General features: G+C 44.2%; 1 pseudogene; it reads right to left on the bottom strand.

Moving 5' to 3' along the window:
* Nucleotides 1-485: 485 nt before the first annotated feature.
* LOC112438412 (U7 small nuclear RNA) lies at nucleotides 486-524 on the bottom strand (annotated as a pseudogene).
* Between the last annotated feature and the right edge of the window lie 20289 nt (nucleotides 525-20813).

Raw genomic sequence — 20813 nt, forward strand, 5'->3', positions numbered from 1 at the left:
AACTTTTTATGATTATTAACTGAGGAAACCTAGAATATGTGGAATTTTAACAGTTGGCTTTCAAACTCCATTTGCTCCTTTCTCAGAAACTTGGTTTTGCACAGTGTAATAATCTAAGGCTCAGAATTTATGTTAGTTACCTTGCTGTTCCTTGCTGAAAAGCTACCTTCTTACATATCTTACTTTCAATAAAGAGGCAGATTCCCTATGTACTGTTTATCTCGGGAAAGAAATACATGTGGGAAAAGAAGCAATTTTCTTCTCATTGCAATTAAATTAAATCATGACCACCTGTTGTGGGATTATCCTGCCATCTGCTGTTCAAAAGAGAAACAACAGCAGAGAACCAGACAGAAGAGGCAAAATGTTGGAAAGCTTTGCTCCCAGATGTCCATCAGTTGATTACGGTTATTGGTATAGTTAAAATTTTCAGTGTTACACCTCTTTTAGAATTTATCTGTCAGGTTTTCCAGTGTTCACTGAAATTTGTCTCTTAGACAAATTCTAAAAGAGCTGTAACACTGAAGATGGTTCTCTTCTCTGGAAAAACTTCCCACGGGAAAAACAAAAATCTTCCTTTAAAAATTTTTTTAAAGGATCTCACTTTCTTTCTTTCTTTTCTTTTCTTTTCTTTCTTTCTTTTTTTTTTTTTTTTTTTTTTTTGAGATGGAGTGTCGCTCTGTTGCCCCGGCTGGAGTGCAGTGGCGTGATCTTGGCTCACTGCAACCCCCACCTCCTGGGTTCCAGCGATTCTCCTGCCTCAGCCTCCAGAGTAGCTGGGATTACAGGTATGTGCCACCATGCCAGACTCATTTTCGTATTATTATTATTTATTAATAATAGCTATTATTTTAGTAGAGACGGGATTTCACTATGTTGGCCAGGCTGGTCTTGAACTCATGACCTCGGGTGATCCACCCGCCTCGGCCTCCCAAAGTGCTGGGATTACAGGCATGAGCCACCAAGCCCAGCCTCACTTTCTATTTATTTAATTTTTTTGAGACAGGGTTTGCTCTGTTGCCCAAGTTGGAGTACAGTGGCATGATTATGGCTCACTGCAGCCTCTAACTCCTGGGCTCAATTGATCCTCCCACCTCAACCTCCCAAGTAGCTGGGACCACAGATGTGCGCCACCCCAACCATCTAATTTTTGTTTTTATTAAAAAAATTTTGTTGAGACAGAGTCCACTCTGTTGTCCAAGCTGGAGTGCAGTGGTGTGATCATGGTTCACTGCAGCCTTGACCTCCCAGACTCAAGTGATCCTCCCACCTCAGCCTCCCAAGTAGCTGGGACTACACCACTATGCTCAGCTAATTTTTGTATTTTTTGTAGAGATAGTGTCTCCCTATGTTGCCCAGGCTGGTCTCGATCTCCGGGGCTCAAGTGATCCTTCTGCCTCGGTCTCCCAAAGTGCTGGGATTACAGGTATGAACCACTGTGCCTGGGCTGATTTTTTTTAATTTTTAAATTATTATTATTATTTTTTTGAGACTTGCTCTGTTGCCCAGGCTGGAGTGCAATGATGCAATCTTGGCTCACTGCAACCTCTGCCTCCCGGGTTCAAGCGATTCTCCTGCCTCAGCCTCCCGAGTAGCTGGGATTACGGGCACGCACCACCATACCCGGCTAATTTTTGTATTTTTAGTAGAGACGAGTTTTCACCATGTTGGCCAGGCTGGTCTTGAACTCCTGACCTCAGGTGATCCGCCTGCCTTGGCCTCCCAAAGTGCTAGGATTATAGGCGTGAGCCACTGCTCCCAGCCCTGATTTATTATTAATATTTTATTTTGTCTACAGGTTTTCCCCAATCTTTTTTGTTTGTTTGTTTGTTTTGTTTTGTTTGAGACAGAGTCCAGGCTGCAGTGTAGTGGCACGATCTCGGGTCACTGCAACCTCTGCCCCCCAGGTTCAAGCGATTCTCCTGTCTCAGTCTCCTGAGTAGCTGGGATTACAGGCACGTGCCACCACGCCCGGCTGATTTTTTTGTATTTTTAGTAGAGACGGGGTTTTGACATGTTGGCTAGGCTGGCCTCGAACTCCTAACCTCAGGTAATCCACCCACTTCTGTCTCCCACAGTGCTGGGATTACAGGCGTTAGCCACTGTGCCCGGCTGTTTCTCCCTAATCTTATCCATATCCCTGGTTTCTTCCTTGGGATTAATAGGGAAAATATGAAACTTTAATTTTCCCTCACTCTTGGCAAAATAATAATAAGATTTATAATCCTATTAAAAGGCATATTCTCCACTCAGTAATCTAAGTCATATGAGTGCGTCCCCTGGGCTCTTCATTGTCTACCACTCTAATTGTCTCCTATGGGTCTTCCTTTCTCCAGGGCATTGTTCACACCACTGCCAGTCAGAGTAATCATTTTCCAATGCAAAATTGGTCAAGCCATTCCCCAGCTCAGAATCCTTCAATGGCTCTCACTTTCTTTCTTTCTTTTTTTTTTTTGAGTCTCACTCTTGTCACCCAGGCTGCAATGTGCAATGTGCAATGTGCAATGGCGCAATCCTCTGCCTCCCCGGTTCAAGTGATTCTCCTGCCTCAGCCTCCTGAGTAGCTGAGATTACAGGTGCCTGCGACCATGCCCAGCTAATTTTTGTATTTTTAGTAGAGATGGGGTTTCACCATGTTGGCCAGGCTGGTCTCGAATTAAAGTGCTGGGATTACAGCCATGAGCCACTGCACCTGGCCGGCTCTCACTTTCTTGTAGGATTAAGTTCAAGATCCTAGTCCTGACATTCAAGGCCTTTGGGTTGAATTTAAGTTCCCTGATTTATCAGGTTATTTTATACCTCTTTCATTTTGCTTGTGCTGTTTTCCTTGCCAGAAACACCCTTTCTGGCCATATATACCTGACAAACCATGCCCATCTTTTAGGTAGCTGGATGTCAGCTCCTCTGGAAATCTCTCTCGGTTTTCTGCCCCCTGATAGAACTGGTCATATCCTCTTTTGTGCCACTGGCTCCCCTTCCCCAACATACTTTAATGACATCACTTATCCCAAGGTCATATAATTTTCTATTTCCTTTTCTGTCTCCCTCACTAGAATAAAAAGCTCCTTAATAGGTTATGAGTTTCCTACTAGATTATGTATCTCAGCACCTAGAACTGTGCCTGGTTTATAGTAGATGTTTAGTAAATGTCTGTGGAATAAATCCTGTAGAATTTATCTAGCATTTTAACTTTTCTGTTGTTTGTTTGTTTAAATTTAATTAATTTACTTATTTTTGAGACAGAGTCTCACTCTGTCACCCAGGCTGGAGTGCAGTGGCACAATCATAGCTCACTACAGCCTTGACCTCACGGTCTCAGATAATTCTCCCACCTCAGCCTCCTGAGTAGCTAGAACTACAGGCACCCACCACCACACCTAGCTACTTTTTGTATTTTTGGTAGAGATGGGGTTTCGCCGTGTTGCCCAGGCTCTTCTGGAACCCTTGGGATCAAGCAATTTGCCCTCCTTGGCCTCCCAAAGTACTGGGATTACAGGCATGAGCCACCACGTCCAGCCTAGCATTTTAACTTTCAAAGGGCTTTCTCTGCACTGTTTCATTTTCTCTTTTTTGATCCTGCGAGAAAGTAAGGGCAGGTATTAATTACTGTGACCACTTTATGGATGAAGAAAGGGAAACAGCAGACAGCTGGTAAGTGGCAAAGCAAGAATTTGAGCACAGTTTTTCTGAGAAGAGAAAACCACGACCCTGTATACTGTCGCTCTGCCCAGATCTTCTCAGATCTTCTACCAGTTCCTCCTGACCCTCCCTTGGCTTCTGTTTGTTTTTGCTCCCAGTAACCAGCTCCTGAGACGACACTTCAAAAGAGGAAGATCCTTAAGTTACTAGAATGGTTTTGTTCCTTACCTATTCCCTGGTCTCTAGCAAATGATTGATTAGATGCGGGAGTCTGAAAGACCGGCATTCTTGCCTCTGGGTAGAGTTTATACTCTTGAGCTCCTTCAGGGATTAATAGGGATTAAACTACTCTCTCGAGGACTTTGCCTGAAATCTCACCTTTGCGTGGCTTTTTGCTTTTTCCCTTCCCAGCTCAACTTCTCCTATGCCCTACTGACTTCTTGGAGCGTTTCCTTAAGACCCTGTCCCCCACCCCACCCCCGCCAAAAAAAAAAAAAAGAGAAAGAAAAGGCTGGGCATGATGGCTCATGCCGGTAATCCCAGCACTTTGAAAGGCCAAGGTGAGGATCACTTGAGCCCAGAAGTTCAAGACCAACCAGAGCAACACAGTGAGATTTCATCTCTGCAAAAATTAAGAAAATTAGCTGGGCATGGTGGCACATGCCTGCAGTCCCGGCTACTCAGGAGGCTAAGGCAGGAGGATCAACTGACCTGGGAGTTAAGGCTGGCTGCAGAGTCATGATTGTGTTACTGCACTCCAGCCTGGGTGACAGAGTGAGACTGTCTCCCAAACAAACAAACAAACATCTCTTACTGAGAAATCCTGTTTCAGGGTCGGCTTCCAAGTTTCCCGAGGCATCCAACTAAGTGTGTCCTTAGCTCCTACTATATGTCAGAACTTGTCAGGTGCTTTTACAAAAGCTAGTTTATTTACACAAACTCTCTAAGAATAAAGTACATATATTTAATTGTTTTTTGAGGGTAAGACTGTGTCAAAAAAAAAAACCTTCATTAAAATAGTCTCTTTTTTTCTCCTACTATGAAATTACCTTTCATTAACTATAAATCATTCTAATGGCCATGTCTTCTTTGGCAAGTTTCCTCACCTCTAGACCCCAATATTTTTACCTTTAAAGTGAGGAAATAAGATAATAAGAATACCTATCATAATAGGATAGGTTAATGGAAAACAGAATAGCGCCAAACGTGTTAACTTAATAAATGTTGGCCATTGTTATTATTTTAGTACTTCTACTGCTACTTGTAAACAGGGTATGCTCCAAAGGCTGTGAATCCTTTTGTTCATATGTGTGTTGTAGTGCTCAACCACAGAGACTCAGGATAGTCAAAACACTAACACTAAGTCATTTGTGTAAGTCCCAGATCTAACATACGAAGAAGGGGCTGGTTGCTCGGATATCAAATAGTTATTTCCAAGTGGGTAGATCAGAAATATAATTGAATTGTCCTCACAAGCCACAAGAGTAAATTTCTATTCCCTCTTGTGGTGACTCTGAGAATTACCATTACCGCTTTCATCAGAGACCTTATAGTACCAAATTTGCAAGAAGACCACTGAGAAACTACACTTAATTCAGAAGCTCCCAAGTTGGAGTTCCAAATCCCTACATGTCAGAGAAGGTGCTAATGAATATTTTCAAAATTTCAAAAAATAGAGCAAAAATCATTCAATTACTTATGAAAAAGAAGAAAAATATTTTCACACATATTAACTCTTTTAATCCTAATAGCCCTTTGAGGTAGGTACCATATAATCATTCCCATTTTACAGATGGAGAAGTTGATTCCCAGAGACTTTGAATAACTTGCCCAAGGAAATGAATAAGGTTTGAACCCAGTCAGTCTGGCTTTAGGGCATGTATACTTAACTACCCAGCTGTATGTTTGCAGTAATATAAGCTTCATTTCCCCAGTGCTTTCTGTGTGCCAGTCCCCAAGCTAAGCTAACACCATACATCCTTACAACTAAGCTGCACTTTGGAGATGGAAAAGCTCAGACTCAAAGGGGCATGAGGGCCCGGGTGCGATGGCTCATGCCTGTAATCCCAGCACTTTGGAAGGCTGAGACAAGCAGATCACTTGAGGTCAGAAGTTCAAGACCAGCCTGCCCAACATAGTGAAATCCCATCTCTACTAAAAATATAAAAATTAGCCGGGCGTAGTGGCAGGTACCTGTAATCCCAGCTACTTAGAAGGCTGAGGCAGTAGGATCACTTGATCCTGGGAGGCAGAGGTGTAGTAAGCCAAGATAGAGCTACTGCACTCCAGCATGAGTGACAGAGCAAGACTCAGTCTCAACAAAAAAACAAAACAAAACAAAAAACCGCAAAACAGGCTGGGTGCAGTGGCTCATGCCTGTAATTCCCAGCACTTTGGGAGGCTGGGGCGGGCGGATCACCTGAGGTTGGGAGTTCGAGACCAGCCTGATCAACATGGAGAAACCCTATCTCTACTAAAAATACAAAAATTAGCTGGGTGTGGTGGTGCATGCCTGTAATCCCAGCTACTCGGGAGGCTGAGGCAGGAGAATCGCTTGACCCTGGGAGGTGGAGGTTGCAGTGAGCTGAGATCATGCCATTGCACTCCAGCCTGGGCAACAAGAGCGAAACTCCGTCTCAGAAAACAAAACAAAACAAAAAAACCCAAAACAATCAAAGGAGCATGAGGAAGCTTTTGGGGATGATGGATACACTCATAATCTTTATTGTAAAGATAGTTTCACAGGTGTATGCAAATGTCAAAACTCATCAAATTGTACCCTTTGCAGTTTATTGTATGTCAATTCAATACAGCTGCTTAAAGAAACAACACTGATATATCACATTATACCATTAGATTGGCAAAAACTAGAAATCTGAGTAATGCTAAGTGTTAGCCAAAATGAGGTATATAGGGACCCTGATGGGAGTATAGATTAGTGCAGCCATTCTAGAAAGCAATCAGCCAGTACATAGTCAAATTAATTTTGACAATAGTTTCTGTGCCAATTATTCTGCTCCTAGGTTGATATTTAAAAAGAAGATAGCTGGTCTAAGTGCAGTGGTGTTTGCAACTAATTGATCACAACCAGTTACAGATTTCTTTGTTCCTTCTCTACTCCCACTGCTCCACTTGACTAGCCTTATTAAAAAAAAAAAAAAAGAAGAGCCGGGCACAGTGGCTCACGCCTGTAATCCCAGCACTTTGAGAGGGCAAGGCAGGTGGATCACTTGAGGTTGGAAGTTCGAGACCAGCCTGGCCAACATGGGGAAACCCCTTCTCTACTAAAAATACAAAAAATTAGCCAGGCATAGTGGCGCATGCTTGGAATCCCAGCTACTGTGATGGTTGAGGCAGGAGAATCCCTTGAACCTGGGGGGCAGAGGTTGCAGTGAGCCAAGATTGCACCATTGCACTCCAGCCTGGATGAGGAGTGAAATTTCATCTCAAAAAAAAAAAGAAGAAGAAGAATCTCATCATAATGAAACTGCACAAAATCAAGGGGGAGAGAGAAAATTAAAAAAAATAAAAGAGCCAGGTGCAGTGGCGCACCCTGTTGTCCCAGCTACATGGGAGGCTGAGGCAGGAGGATGGCTTGAGTCCAAGAGTTCTGGGCCATAGTGTGCTATGTCCATCAGGTGTCTGTTTGCACTAAATTCTGCATCAATATGGTGACCTCCTGGGAGCTGGGGGACCACCAGGTTGCCTAAGGAGAGGTGAACTAGCCCAGGTTGGGAACTGAGCAGGTCAAAACTCCTGTGCTGATCAGTAGTGGAATTGTGCCTGTGAATAGCCACTGCACTCCAGCCTGGACAATGTAGTAAGACCCTGTCTCCTAAAAAAAAAAAAAGAAAAGCAGGGGGCACGGGCATGATGGCCCATGCCTGTAATCCCAGCACTTTGGGAGGCCAAGGCAAGAGAATTGCTTACCTAATTGCTTACATGCCCTAAAGCCAGACTGCCTGGGTTCAAACCTTATTCATTTCCTTGGGCAAGTTATTCAAAGTCTCTGGGAATCAACTTCTCCATCTGTAAAATGGGAATGATTATATGGTACCTACCTCAAAGGGCTGTTAGGATTAAAAGAGTTAATATGTGTGAAAATATTTTTCTTCTTTTTCATAAGTAATTGAATGATTTTTGTTCCATTTTTTGAAATTTTGAAAATGTTCATTGCCTAGGAGTTCAAGACCAGCCTGAGCAATATGGGAGACCCCATCTCTATCCCTCCAAAAAAAAGATAAAAGAGAGGAGGACTTAAGCTACCCAGTTTCAAGACTGAGTTATAAGCACTGTAAAGCATGATAATCAAAACTGTGCTATTTGAAAGATCTGTAGATCAATAGAATAGAGAGTTCAGGAACAGACTCACATATATGTGGTAAGTTGATTTTCAACAAAGATGTTAAGAAAGGGTAGTCTTTTCTAAAAATGGTGCAGAAACAATTAGATATCCATAAGGAAAAACAATTTCAATGCTTATATCATACTCATATAGTATATGATACCATAAAAATTAAATGGAAATGGATCATAGGCCTAATCGTAAAAGCTAAAACTTTTGCAAGAAAACAAGAGAAAAATCTTTGAGAACTTTGGGTAGAAAAAGCTTTCTTAGAAAAAAAAGAAAATTAACCTTAAAACAAAAACTTGAGCTGGGAGCGGTGGCTCACACCTGTAATCCCAGCACTTTGGGAGGCCAAGGCAGGTGGATCACAAGGTCAGGAGTTCGAGACCAGCCTGGCCAAAATGGTGAAACTCCATCTCTACCAAAAATACAAAAATTAGCCAGGCTAACTACAGGTGGTGCGCACCTGTAGTCCCAGCTACTGGGGAGGCTGAGGCAGAAAAATCGCTTGAACACAGGAGGTGGAGGTTGCAGTGAGCCAAGATCAAGCCACTGCACTCCAGCCTGGGTGACAGAGCAAGACCCTGTTTCAAAAAAGAAGAAGAAGGAGAAGGAGGAGAATAAGAGGAAGAGGAAGAGAAGAAGAAGAAGAAAGAAGAAGGAGAAGAATAAGAAGAAAAAGAAGAAAGTTTGGGTAATTTGCTCAAAGTCACACAGCCAGTGGGTGGTTGAAGCTAAGGTTTCAAACCTGGATTTGTCTGGATCTGGATCTGTCTGATCTCAGAGCCCAGTTTAGGAGAGCCCAATTTAATTGTGAGAAGGGGATTCCTTTTTTTTTTTTTTTTTTTTTGAGACAGTCTTGCTCTGTCGCCTAGGCTGGAGTGCAGTGGCGCAATCTTGGCTCACTGCGACCTCTGCCTCCCGGGTTCAAGCAATTCTCCTGCCTTAGCCTCCTGAGTAGCTGGGATTACAGGTGCCCGCCACCACGCCCAGCTAATTTTTGTGTTTTTAGTAAAGACGGGGTTTCACCATGTTGGTCAGGCTGGTCTCGAACCCCTGACCTTGTGGTCCGCCTGCCTCGGCCTCCCAAAGTGCTAGGATTACAGGCATGAGCCACCGCGCCCGGCGAAGGGGATTCCTTTTTATCTGTAGTCTTTATTTATATCTAATCTCATTTCTATAAACCACATAAGAACAACAAATTGTTATTATTATTTTTTTTTTTTTGAGACAGAGTCTCGCTCTGTCGTCCAGGCTGGAGTGCAGTGGTGCCATCTTGGCTCACCGCAAGCTCCGCCTCTGGGGTTCACGCCATTCTCCTGCCTCAGCCTCCCAAGTAGCTGGGACTACAGGCAACTGCCACCACGCCCGGCTAATTTTTTGTATTTTTAGTAGAGACGGAGTTTCACCGTGTTAGCCAGGATGGTCTCGATCTCCCGACCTCGTGATCCACCCGCCTCGGCCTCCCAAAGTGCTGGGATTACAGGTGTGAGCCACCACGCCCTACAATAAATTATTTTTAATGCATCATCTAATAGTGTATGCTTTTCACACAATTAGTGACAAATGTTTGCTTGAATAATACATGTGCAGTGTTTACAGGTATAGGAATTCCTTTCAGACCTTTAAAACAATCTTTTGAGATGATATAATCATTAAAAAACTTAAAGCTGAAAAACAAATGAAACTAAAGCTCAGAGCTGTTCAGTGGCTGTAAGATCACGAGATCACACTGTAAAAACAAGATGTGAACACAGGTTTTCTAATGTGAAGTACAGTGCTGGTACCAGCTCTACCACTTTCTAAAAGGATGACCTTGGGTATTAGGTAATTTAACCTCATACTCATTAGTAAGATGAGTATAATCAAAGCCTTCACTCCATAAGGAAATAGAGGCAATAATACTTATAAAGCATTTATTACAGTGCTTGGCACCTGATAAGCACTCAATAAATGTAAACTATTGATTAAGGGATAAAAGTTTTTTTATTTAAGTTGATTCCATTTGATTTAAGTTATCTGATATTCCATTTTATTCATGTATAAAAGGAAATAATAATATCCACTTAGCTAGGTTGTTTTGATGATTAAATGAATCAAAGCATTTAAAGCTTCTAGTAAACTGTTTAGCATATGGTAAATGGGAGGAAGGAACAGAGAGTGCCTTTTGACAAATAGCAAACCAAAGTCATAAATTTTCCCCCAAAAAATTACATGCCAGGTGAATGCTCAAGAAACGTTCGTTGAACGACAAATGAGCAGATGCCAGATGCCATCATTGCAATATATGGTGTAATAAATAAACTTATTTTTTTTCTTTTTTTGAGACAGAGTCTCACACTGTAGTCCAAGCTGGAGTGCACTGGCACAATCTCGACTCACTGCAACCTGCGCCTCCCAGGTTCAAGCAATTCTCCTGCCTCAGCCACTGGAGTAGCTGGGATTACAGGCACACACCACCATGCCCAGCTAATTTTTGTATTTTTAGTAGAGACAGGGTTTCACCATGTTGGCCAGGCTGGTCTTAAGCTCTTGGCCTCATGTGATCTGGCCACCTCAGCCTTCCAAAGTATTGGGATTACAGGCGTGAGCCACTGTGTCCGGCCCTACTAAGTAAATTTCATTGTTCTTTCCTTCTTTTTTTTGGAACAGGATCTCTCTCTGCCACCCAGGCTGGAGTGCGGTGGTGGGATCTTGGCTCACTGCAGCCTCAACCTCCTAGGCTCAAGCAATCCTCCCACCTCAGCTTTCCAACTAACTGGGACTACAGGCGGATGCCACCATGCCCAGTTAACTTTTTAAGTATTTATAGAGACGGGGTTTTGTCATGTTGCCCAGGCTGGTCTCAAACTCCTGGGCTAAAGCACTCCACCCGCCTAAGCCTCTCAAAGTGCTGGGATTGCAGGTGTGAGCCAGCACACTCAGCTAATTTTAGCTTTCTAAAACACGTTGAGGGCTACGCGCGGTGGCTCACACCTGTAAACCCAGCACTTTGGGAGGCCAAGGTGGGTGGATCACCTGAGGTCGGGAGTTTGAGACCAGCCTGACCAACATGGAGAAACCCCGTCTCCACTAAAAATACAAAATTAAGCTGGGTGTGGTGGCGCATGCCTGTAATCCCAGCTACTCGGGAGGCTGAGGCAAGAGAATCACTTGAACCCAGGAGGCGGAGGTTGCAGTGAGCCAAGATCATGCCACTGCACTGCAGCCTAGGGGACAGAGCAAGACTCTGTCTCCAAAAAAATTAAATAAATAAGTAAAACATGTTGCACACCAGGTGTGGTGGCTCATGCCTGTAATCCCAGTGCTTTGTGAGGCTGAGGTAGGAGGACTGGTTAGGCCCAGGAGGTTGAGGCTGCAGTACACCATTATTGTGCCATTGCACTCCAGCCTTGGTGACAGAGTGAGACCCTGTTTCAAAAAAAAAAAAAGGAAGAAGAGAAGAAATAACCTGAGTAGCCATATATCTCAGGAATGAAACGGTGGTTTAACATTTTAAATCTATCTATGTTATTCACCTCATTAACCAACTAAAAAACAAAGCAAAAATTATGATCATCTCAATAAGTACAGAAAAAAGCATCTGAGAAAATTCAACATTGATTCATGGTAAAAATTCTCAGCAAAGTAGGAAGAGAAGGAAACTTCTTTAGCCTGATAAAAAGTATTTAGAATAATACAGATAACATCATACTTAATGATGAAAGATTGAATGCGTTCCTCCTAATATCAAGAAGGTAAGGATGTTTTGTTTAATGTTGTACTAGCAATTCTAGCTAGTGCAATAAGGCAAGAAAAAGAAATAAAAGGCATATAGATTTGAAAGGAATAGGTACAACTATATTTATTTGCAAAGAACAAGATTATCTTGGCCGGGTACAGTGGCTCATGCCTGTAATCCCAGCACTTTGGGAGGCCAAGGCGGGTGGATCACCTGAGGTCAGGAGTTCGAGACCAGCCTGATCAATATAGTGAAACCCCAAACCCCATCTGTACTAAAATTACAAAAATTAGGGGGCATGGTGGCACATGCCTGTAGTCCCAGCTACTCTAGAGCTGAGGCAGGAGAATCGCTTGAACCCGGGAGGCGGCGGTTGCAGTGAGCCAAGATTGTGTCACTGCACTCCAGCCTGGGCGACAGAGCAAGACTCCATCTCAAAAAAGAAAAAAAAAGATTATCTCTGTAGAAAATGCTAAGGAATCTAAAAATAGCTATTAAAACTAAGTAAGTTGGCCAGACATGGTGGCTCATGCCTGTAATCCCAGCACTTTGAGAGGCCAAGGTAGGTGGATCACTGGAGGTCAGGAGTTCAAGACCAGCCTGGCCAACATGGTGAAAATCCTGTCTCTACTAAAAATACAAAAATTAGTCAGGTGTGGTGGCACACACCTGTAATCCCAGCTACTCAGGAGGCTGAGGCAGGAGAATCACTTGAACCCAGGAGGCAGAGGTTGTGGTGAGCTGAGATGGTGCCACTGTTCTCCAGACAGGAAGACTCCATCTCAAAAAAAAAAAAAAAAAAAAATCAATTATAATCCTATACACTAGCAACACAAAATTGGAAACTAAAATTTTTTAAAAAAATAATGCCATTGACAATATTATATTTAAAATATCAAATACTTCAGGACAAATTTAACAAAAGATATATAAATGCTGTACACTAAAGTCTATACATTGCTGAGAAAAATTAAATAAAATCTAAATAGATATTTCATGAATTGGAAGATTCAATATTGTTAAGATGTAAATTCTCCTCAAGTTAAGCAATAGATCCTGTGCAATCCTATTAGGAAACTTTGCAGATCTTTAAAATTTCCAGGCTAGGCCGGGCATGGTGGCTCACGCCTGTAATCCCAGCACTTTGGGAGGCCAAGGCGGGTGGATCACAAGGTCAGGAGATCGAGACTGTCTTGGCTAACACAGTGAACCCCATCTTTCCTAAAAATACAAAAAATTAGCTCGGCATGGTGGCAGGTGCCTGTAGTCCCAGCTACTTGGGAGGCTGAGGCAGGAGAATGGCATGAACCCAGGAGGCGGAGCTTGCAGTGAGCCAAGATTGTGCCACTGCACTCCAGCCTGGGCTACAGAGCGAGACTCCCTCTAAAAAAAAAAAAAAAAAAAAAAAAAAAAAAAAAAAAAAAAAATTCCAGACTAACCATCACCTGGGTCTTAAATTACAGAGATGGTAAAGTAGTAAGGATTAGGAGCAGGAAGTTCCAGGTGAGTCTGACCTGGATTTAATCCCAGCTCTGTCTCTTACTACCTGTGTCCTTGAGTAAGTTATTTAACCTCTCCTCTTGTAGATTTCTCATCTTTTTTTTTTCTTTTCGAGACTCAGTCGCCCAGGCTGGAGTGCAGTGGCATGATCACAGTTCACTGCGGCCTCTACCTCCCAGGCCTAAGCAATCCTCTCATCTCAGCTTCCCAAGTAACTAGGACCACAGGCATGTGACACCATGCCCAGCTAACTAAAAAAGTTTTTCCTTGTAGCAACAAAGTCTCACTATGATGCCCAGGCTGGTCTCAAACTCCTGGGCTCGAGTGATCCTCCCATCTTGACCTCCCAAATTGCTGAGATTGCAGGCATGAACCACCATGTGCGGCCAACAACACAACTTTTTATTTTTATTTATTTATTGTATTCTTATTATTATTTGAGACAGAGTCTTGCTCTGTCACCCAGGCTGGGGTGCAGTAGCGTGATCTTGGCTCACTGCAACCTTCACCTCCCAGGTTCAAGCAATTCTTCTGTGTCAGCCTTTCAAGTAACTGGGATTGCAGGCACCTGTCACTACGCCTGGCTAATTTTTCTATTTTTAGTAGAGATGGGGTTTCACCATGTTGGCCAGGCTGGTCTCAAACTCCTGACCACAGGTAGTCCACCCTCCTCGGCCTCCCAAAGTGCTGGAATTACAGGTGTGAGCCACCATGCCCAGCCAACACAATTTTTTTGTTTTGTTTTGTTTTTTGAGATGGAGTTTCGCTCTTTTTGCCCAGGCTGGAGTGCAATGGCTCGATCTTGGCTCACTGCAACTGCCACCTCCCAGGTTCAAGTGATTCTCCTGCCTCAGCCTCCCAAATAGCTGGGATTACAGGTGTGTGCCACCACACCTGGCTAATTTTGTATTTTTTTTTTTTAGTAGAGACTGGGTTTCACCATGTTGGCCAGGCTGGTCTTGAACTCCTGACTGCAGGTGATCTGTCTGCCTTGGCCTCCCAAAGTGCTGGGATTACAGGCGTGAGCCACTGGGCCTGGCCCCAACACAATTTTTTAAATGGCTCAAAAGTTTTGAATAGATGAAAGCGTATACAGGAATAGTCAACAAGCACATCAAAAGATGCTTAATGTCATAGTCATTAGAGATATGCAAATGAATCCTCAAAGCTAAATCACTTCATACCCACTTGAATGACTAAAGTTAATATCACAGGGTGTGGCGGGGCGTGGTGGCTCACGCCTGTAATCCCAGCACTTTGGGAGGCCAAGGCGGGCAGATCACAAGGTCAGGAGTTTGAGACCAGCTTGGCTAATATGGTGAAACCCCATCTCTACTCAAAATACAAAAATTAGCTGGGCACGGTGGTGCATGCCTGTAATCCCAGCTGCTTGGGAGGCTGAGGCGGAAGAATCACTTGAACCTGGGAGGTGGAGGTTGCAGTGAGCCAAGATCGTGCCACTGCACTCCAGCCTGGGTGACAGAGCAAGACTCCATCTTAAAAAAAAAAAAAAATCACTGGCATGGTGGCTCACACCTGTAATCCCAGCACTTTGGGAGGCCGAGGCAGGTGGATCACCTGAGTTCAGGAGTTCAAGACCAGCCTGGCCAACATGGAGAAACCCTGTCTTTACTGAAAATACAAAACAATTGGCAGGGTGTGGTGGTGCACACCTGTAATCCCAGCTACTCAGGAGGCTGGGGCAGGAGATTTGCTTGACCCTGAGAGGCGGAGTTGCAGTGAGCCGAGATCGCGCCACTGCACTGCAGCCTGAGCAACAAGATCAAAAGCTCTGTCTCAAAAAAAAAAAAAAAAAAAGATTAATAATACCAAAGGCTGGCAAGGGTATGAAGCAACAGGAACTGTAATACAGTGTTCCTGTATTAAAATGGCACAACTGTTTTGGAAAACAATTTAGTAATTTTTTTTTTTCTTTTTGAGACGGGTCTCACTCTGTCAGCCAGGCTGGAGTGCAGTGGTGTGATCATGGCTCACTGCAGTCTTGACCTGCTGGGCTCAAGCAATTCTCCCACCTCAGCCCCCTGAGTAGTAGGGACTAGAGAGGTTCGTCACCATGCCTGGCTAATTTTTTTTTTTTTGATAGAAATGGGGTTTTACCATGTTGCCAAGGCTTGTCTCAACTCCTGAGCTCAAGCAATCCATCCACCTTGGCCTCCCAAAGTGCTGGGATTATAGGGGTGAGCCACCACACCCAGCCTAGTAACTTTTTATATAATTAAACATTCACCTATCCTGTGACACAGCAATACCACTTCTATTTACCCAAGAGAAATATAAACGTGTGTCCACACAAAGATTCGTACATAAATGTTTATATTAGCCAAAAACAAGGGGATAAAAAGAATGTCCATCAACAGATGAATGAATTAAACTATGGCATTTTCATTCAATAGAATACCACTTCAGCAACAACAGAGAATGAGCTACTGACATACAGCAAGATTGGTGAATCTTGACGGATGCTATGTTGAATGGGAAAAGTCAGACACAAAAAGTATACACTGGATGATTCAATTTTTATTGAGTTCTAGAACAGGCAAAACTAACTTATGGTGACAAAAATCAGAACAGTGATTGCCTCTGGCTCTGAAGGAATTGAGAGGGGACGCAGGGAATGCTCTGTGTAATGAAAACGTTCTATACCTTGAGAGTGGTGTGGGTTTCATAGGTGTATCAGTTTGTCCAAACTCATTCAATTGTACATTTAAAATCTATGCATTTTATTATTGTTATTATTTTTTATTTTTAAATTTACTTATTTATTATTATTATTTTTTCAGACAGAGTTTTGCTCTTGTTGCCCAGGCTGGAGTGCAATGGCACAATCTTGGCTCACCACAATGTCCACTTCCAGGTTCAAGCGATTCTCCTGCCTCAGCCTCCTAAGTAGCTGGGATTACAGGCATGTGCCACCACGCCTGGCTAATTTTGTATTTTCAGTAGAGATGGGGTTTCTGAGGCTGGTCTCGAACTCCCGACCTCAGGTGATCTGCCCACCTCGGCCTCCCAAAGTGCTGGGATTACAGGCTTAAGCCACCACGCCTGGCCAATCTATGCTTTTTATTGTATGTAAATTAAACCTCAGTATTGTTGATATAAATACACATGTGGAGCTCCCTCATGGTCTGTCAGCCTGCAGTCAGCAAGATAACCCCTTCTCCCTGAATCATGGGTGATTAACAACCCCAGTCAATCTACAGGCAGCTCATCAGCACCCCCAGGAGGTGAGCTGGTAGCTCACACTCATCTCCCTGGCAGAGGCCCTCATTGTGACCCCAACCAATGACCATTCCCAGGCCTTATAGACTGCTGATCTTGTTGGTCTCAGCCAACAGAAGGAACTTGACCCCTGAGCAGGCTCCTTTATCAAGACACAAAGTGGCCAACTTTGCAGTCAGAGACTTGGGGGTCCAATTCCAGCATCAGGCTTCCTTCAGCACTGTGTGACCTTGGCTAAATCGATTAACCTCTCTGAAATTCAACGCTCCAGAAAGTCAAGAAGCCAATTGCTCTCATTTTAGTATCTTCCGTGTCTGGAACATAAGTTTTTAATTTTTGTGTTTTTTAAATTAAATTAAAAAAAATTTTTTTAATGCCTAGTCTCTCTCTGTCACCCAGGCTGAAGTACAGTGGCACAATCACAGCTCACTGCAGCGTCAACTTCCCTGGCTCCAGGGATCCTCCCACCTCAGCTTTTCTCAGCTTTTCAAATAGCTAGGACCACAGTCACACCCCACCATGCCTGACTAATATTTTTGTATTTTTGGTATAGAGGGGGTTTCACCATGTTGCCCAGGCTGGTCTCAAACTCCTGGGCTCAAGCAATCCACCCGCCTCGGCCTTCCAAAGTGTTGGGGTTACAGGTGTGAGCCACCGTGCCCAGCCTGGAACGTTAAGTCTACTGAAAGAACTATCGCACAGTGCTGTGGCAGTACTGCTGTTCTACATGCTTGAAAAGTAAAAGTGTTAGTTATCTGCTCCCCTGGATAAAATGTTTCTTAACATCTAGGAGATCTTGAATTCCTTTGAGAATCTGATGACAAACCCTGTACCCTCTCCTCCCAGGAAGATATACAGGTCATTTTACATATATCCCCATGCCTGGGATGCCATGGGCCCTGAATTAAGATCCCTTGGTTCTGGAGCATCTCACTTAGGCCTGAAGGTTCTATCAAGCATTCTTGCAATTCAGCCGTCATTTGTTCTGGATCGGATTCCTGCCAGAGCCTTTATTCTCATTGTTTCTTTTTATCTCCTCCATAACTCTCTGATGATGGTCTGCAGATGAGGGAAATAAGACTTAGGCCAAGTGACTTGCCCAAGATCACATAGTTAGTGATGGCTGCTGTTGAGATTTGACCTCATTTGTGTCTTCTGATTCCAACCCCCACTCACAGAAGCCCACAAAGGACCCAGTAGCTGAAAAGTTTCCTAACGTCTGCAGGAATGACTTTGCCCAAGTCCAGGTCTGGAAAGAAGATTCTGCAACGGATGAGTGACCCCAGGCCCATCCTAAGTGCAGGCCTCATGCCCAGCTCCAACATGTGTCATCACCCCTCGGTTTCTCAACTCAGCCCACAGCGGGCGGGGGTGGTGGGGAGCAGAAGAAGGGAAGAGAAACAGAGGAAATTATAAAAAGAAGTCTCAGACTGAGTCATAAACATGAGTTATAACTCAGAGAGAGGTTCTGGAAAGAGAGTAAAGGTCATAATGAAAGGGCTCCCTCTTTTCATGGGGCAAGGATGCTTAAATGAGCTGACCTGTCCAGGTTCTGGATATGATTCCTTCTACTTAAACCGGCGAGAAGGCCAGGCGTATTGGCTCAGACGTGTAATCGCAAGGTTTTGGGAGGCTGAGGCAGGAGGATCAGTTGAACCCAGGAGTTCAAGACCAGTCCAGGCAACATGGTGAGAACCCAGCTCTACAAAAAAATAAAATAATAAAATATAAAATAAAAATTAGCCAGGCATGTTGGTCCATGCCTGTGGTCTAAGCTACTGAGGAGGCTGAAGTGGGAGGATTGCTTGAACCTGGGAGGTCGAGGTTTCAGTGAGCCATGATCATACCACTGCACTCCAGCCTGGGTGACAAGGCAGAGTAAGACTCTGTCTCTAAAAAATAAATAAATGAATCATATGAGTAAATCAAGGTAGAGAGACTAAATGGCTTGCCCAAGATCCACAAGCAAGTGGTCAAAGTTGGATTGTAAGCCAGGGTTGTTTGTCCCTCAAGAAAAAAAGTTTAATAAAACCAGGACAGCTTAATCCCAGGTCTGCACTTAACCACACTACTCTAGCCTGCTTCCCACGTTCTCATGTTGTTTGCTTATAACTGAGCAGCTCCGTACACACTTCACACGCTCTCTCCTCTTTATTTTATTATTTATTTATTTATTTATTTTTTCTGAGACAGAGTTTCACTCTTGTTGCCCAGACTGGAGTGCAGTGGTGCAATCTTGGCTCACTGCAACCTCTGCCTCCCAGGTTCAAGCGATTCTCCCGCCTCAGCCTCCCAAGAAACTGGGATTACAGGCATGCGCCACCATGCCCAGCTAACTTTGTATTTTTAGTAGAGATGGGGTTTCGCCATGTTGGCCAGGCTGGTTTCGAACCCCTGACCACAGGTGATCTGCCCGCCTCAGCCTCCCAAAGTGCTGGGATTACAGGCGCGAGCCACCGTGCCCGGCTATTATTTTATTATTTTATTTTGAGACAGAGTCTCACTCTGTCACCCAGGCTAGAGTGCAGTGGCGCAATCTCGGCTCACTGCCGTCTCTGCCTCTCAGGTTCAAGTGATTCTCGTGTCTCAGCCTCCCAAGTAGCTGGAATACAGGCACTTGCCACCACGCCTGGCTAATTATTTATTTATTTTTTATATTTTTAGAATAGATGGGGTTTCGCCATGTTGGCCAGGCTGGTCTCAAACTCCTGGCCTCAAATGATCCGCCAGCCTCAGCCTCCCAAAGTACTGGGAATACAGGTATGAGCCACCGTGCCCGGCCAACACTCTCTCCTTTAATGCTCACTATCACTCTGTTTGACAGTTGTAATGTCAGAATGGTGAAGCAACTTGCCCAAGATCACATGGCAGGTCAGCATTAGGGCTGGGATATGATCTCGGGTCTGTCTAGCTCTGCCTGTTCCCATTACCCACTGCTGCCTTCACAGATGAGTGGGGCAGGAGCTGAGGCGGGAGGGAAAAGGTGGGGACCACTGCAAAGGCCCTGGGGAATGATGGCCCACGAGGGCCTCCTGCTCACTTCTCTGGGTCTTTCCCTCTCCTTGGAGTAGCCTTAGTACCACTCCTTTGCCTGCCACCTGCAGCTACCTCCACTGGGGGTGGGGTGCTCATGTAGATCTCTCTCCTGCTTCTGTTGAATCATTTCTCCCTTGGGTCCCCAGGAGTTAGTGGGAACCCCCCACAAGAAGTGGAAGCTACTCAGAAGCCCTCAGTTCAAAGTGGAGGAACTTTCCAACTGTGTGGGGGATTGCCTTGTGATGTGGTGGATTCTCCATCACTGGTGGTATTCGAACAGAAATTGGAAACCATCTGTGGGAGATTCCTATAGTGGGTGGAGGTTGAGTCAAGGCCTTTAGAGCCCTTCTGACTGTGAGATTTTTTGAGTCACTGTGGGAAGATATTTAGCCTGTGCACCAGGGTTGGTTGAATAGTAGGACACACATGAGCTTGGAGCCAGATAGGCCTGGGTTCAAAACCTGGCTGAACCACTTCCTTGCTTGGAGATTGTGGGCAAGTGTCCTCCCTTAGCCTCAGTTTCCTTGTTATAAAATGGAAATTGTAGGCCAAGTGCAGTGGCTCACGCCTGTAATCCCAGCACTTTGGGAGGCTGAGGCGGGTGGATCACAAGGTCAGGAGTTCAAGACCAGCCTGGCCAACATAGTGAAACCCCATCTCTACTAAAAATACAAAAATTAGCCGGGCGTGGTGGTGTGCACCTGTAGTCCCAGCTACTCGGGAGGCTGAGGCAGGAGAATCATTTGAACCTGGGAGGTGGAGGTTGCAGTGACCCAAGACTGTCCCATTGCACTCCAGCCTGAGTGACCAAGCGAGACTCCATCTCAAAAATAAATAAATAAATAAATAAATAAATAAATAAATAATGGAAATTGTAATGCCTCCCTCCTTAGATTGCTTTTCATATTAGGGATGATGTGTATACTCTGCCTGGTTAAAGAAGGAACTCAAGACCTTGTGCCTACCACGGCCAATGAACAAATGACCAATCATGGGTCGGCGTGTTCTTTGTGGCCTTTCATTACGGGGTGAGTGAGTGAATTAAATCCATGTGTTAACCAAGGTGCTAACTGGTTGAATTATTTAACATATGTAGGAAACCAGTCTTTTCTCTGTGGGGGCCTGTCTCTGAAATAATCATGGAAACATGATACATAAGTGGGTAAAATGCAAAAAATGCTCAGGGATTTTGATGTCTGCATCAACAACTGAGAATCTGAGTCTCTGACCCAAAGGGGACATGTGAGATCATCTAAACTGTCCCCTATGGGAAGAGGAATCTCCTCTAAGACCTCAACACGTCATTAGTGCGCTGTGTATGCAGCACAG

The sequence above is a fragment of the Pan paniscus genome, chromosome 1, assembly GCF_029289425.2.
Source record: "Pan paniscus chromosome 1, NHGRI_mPanPan1-v2.0_pri, whole genome shotgun sequence".
NCBI lineage: Eukaryota > Metazoa > Chordata > Mammalia > Primates > Hominidae > Pan > Pan paniscus.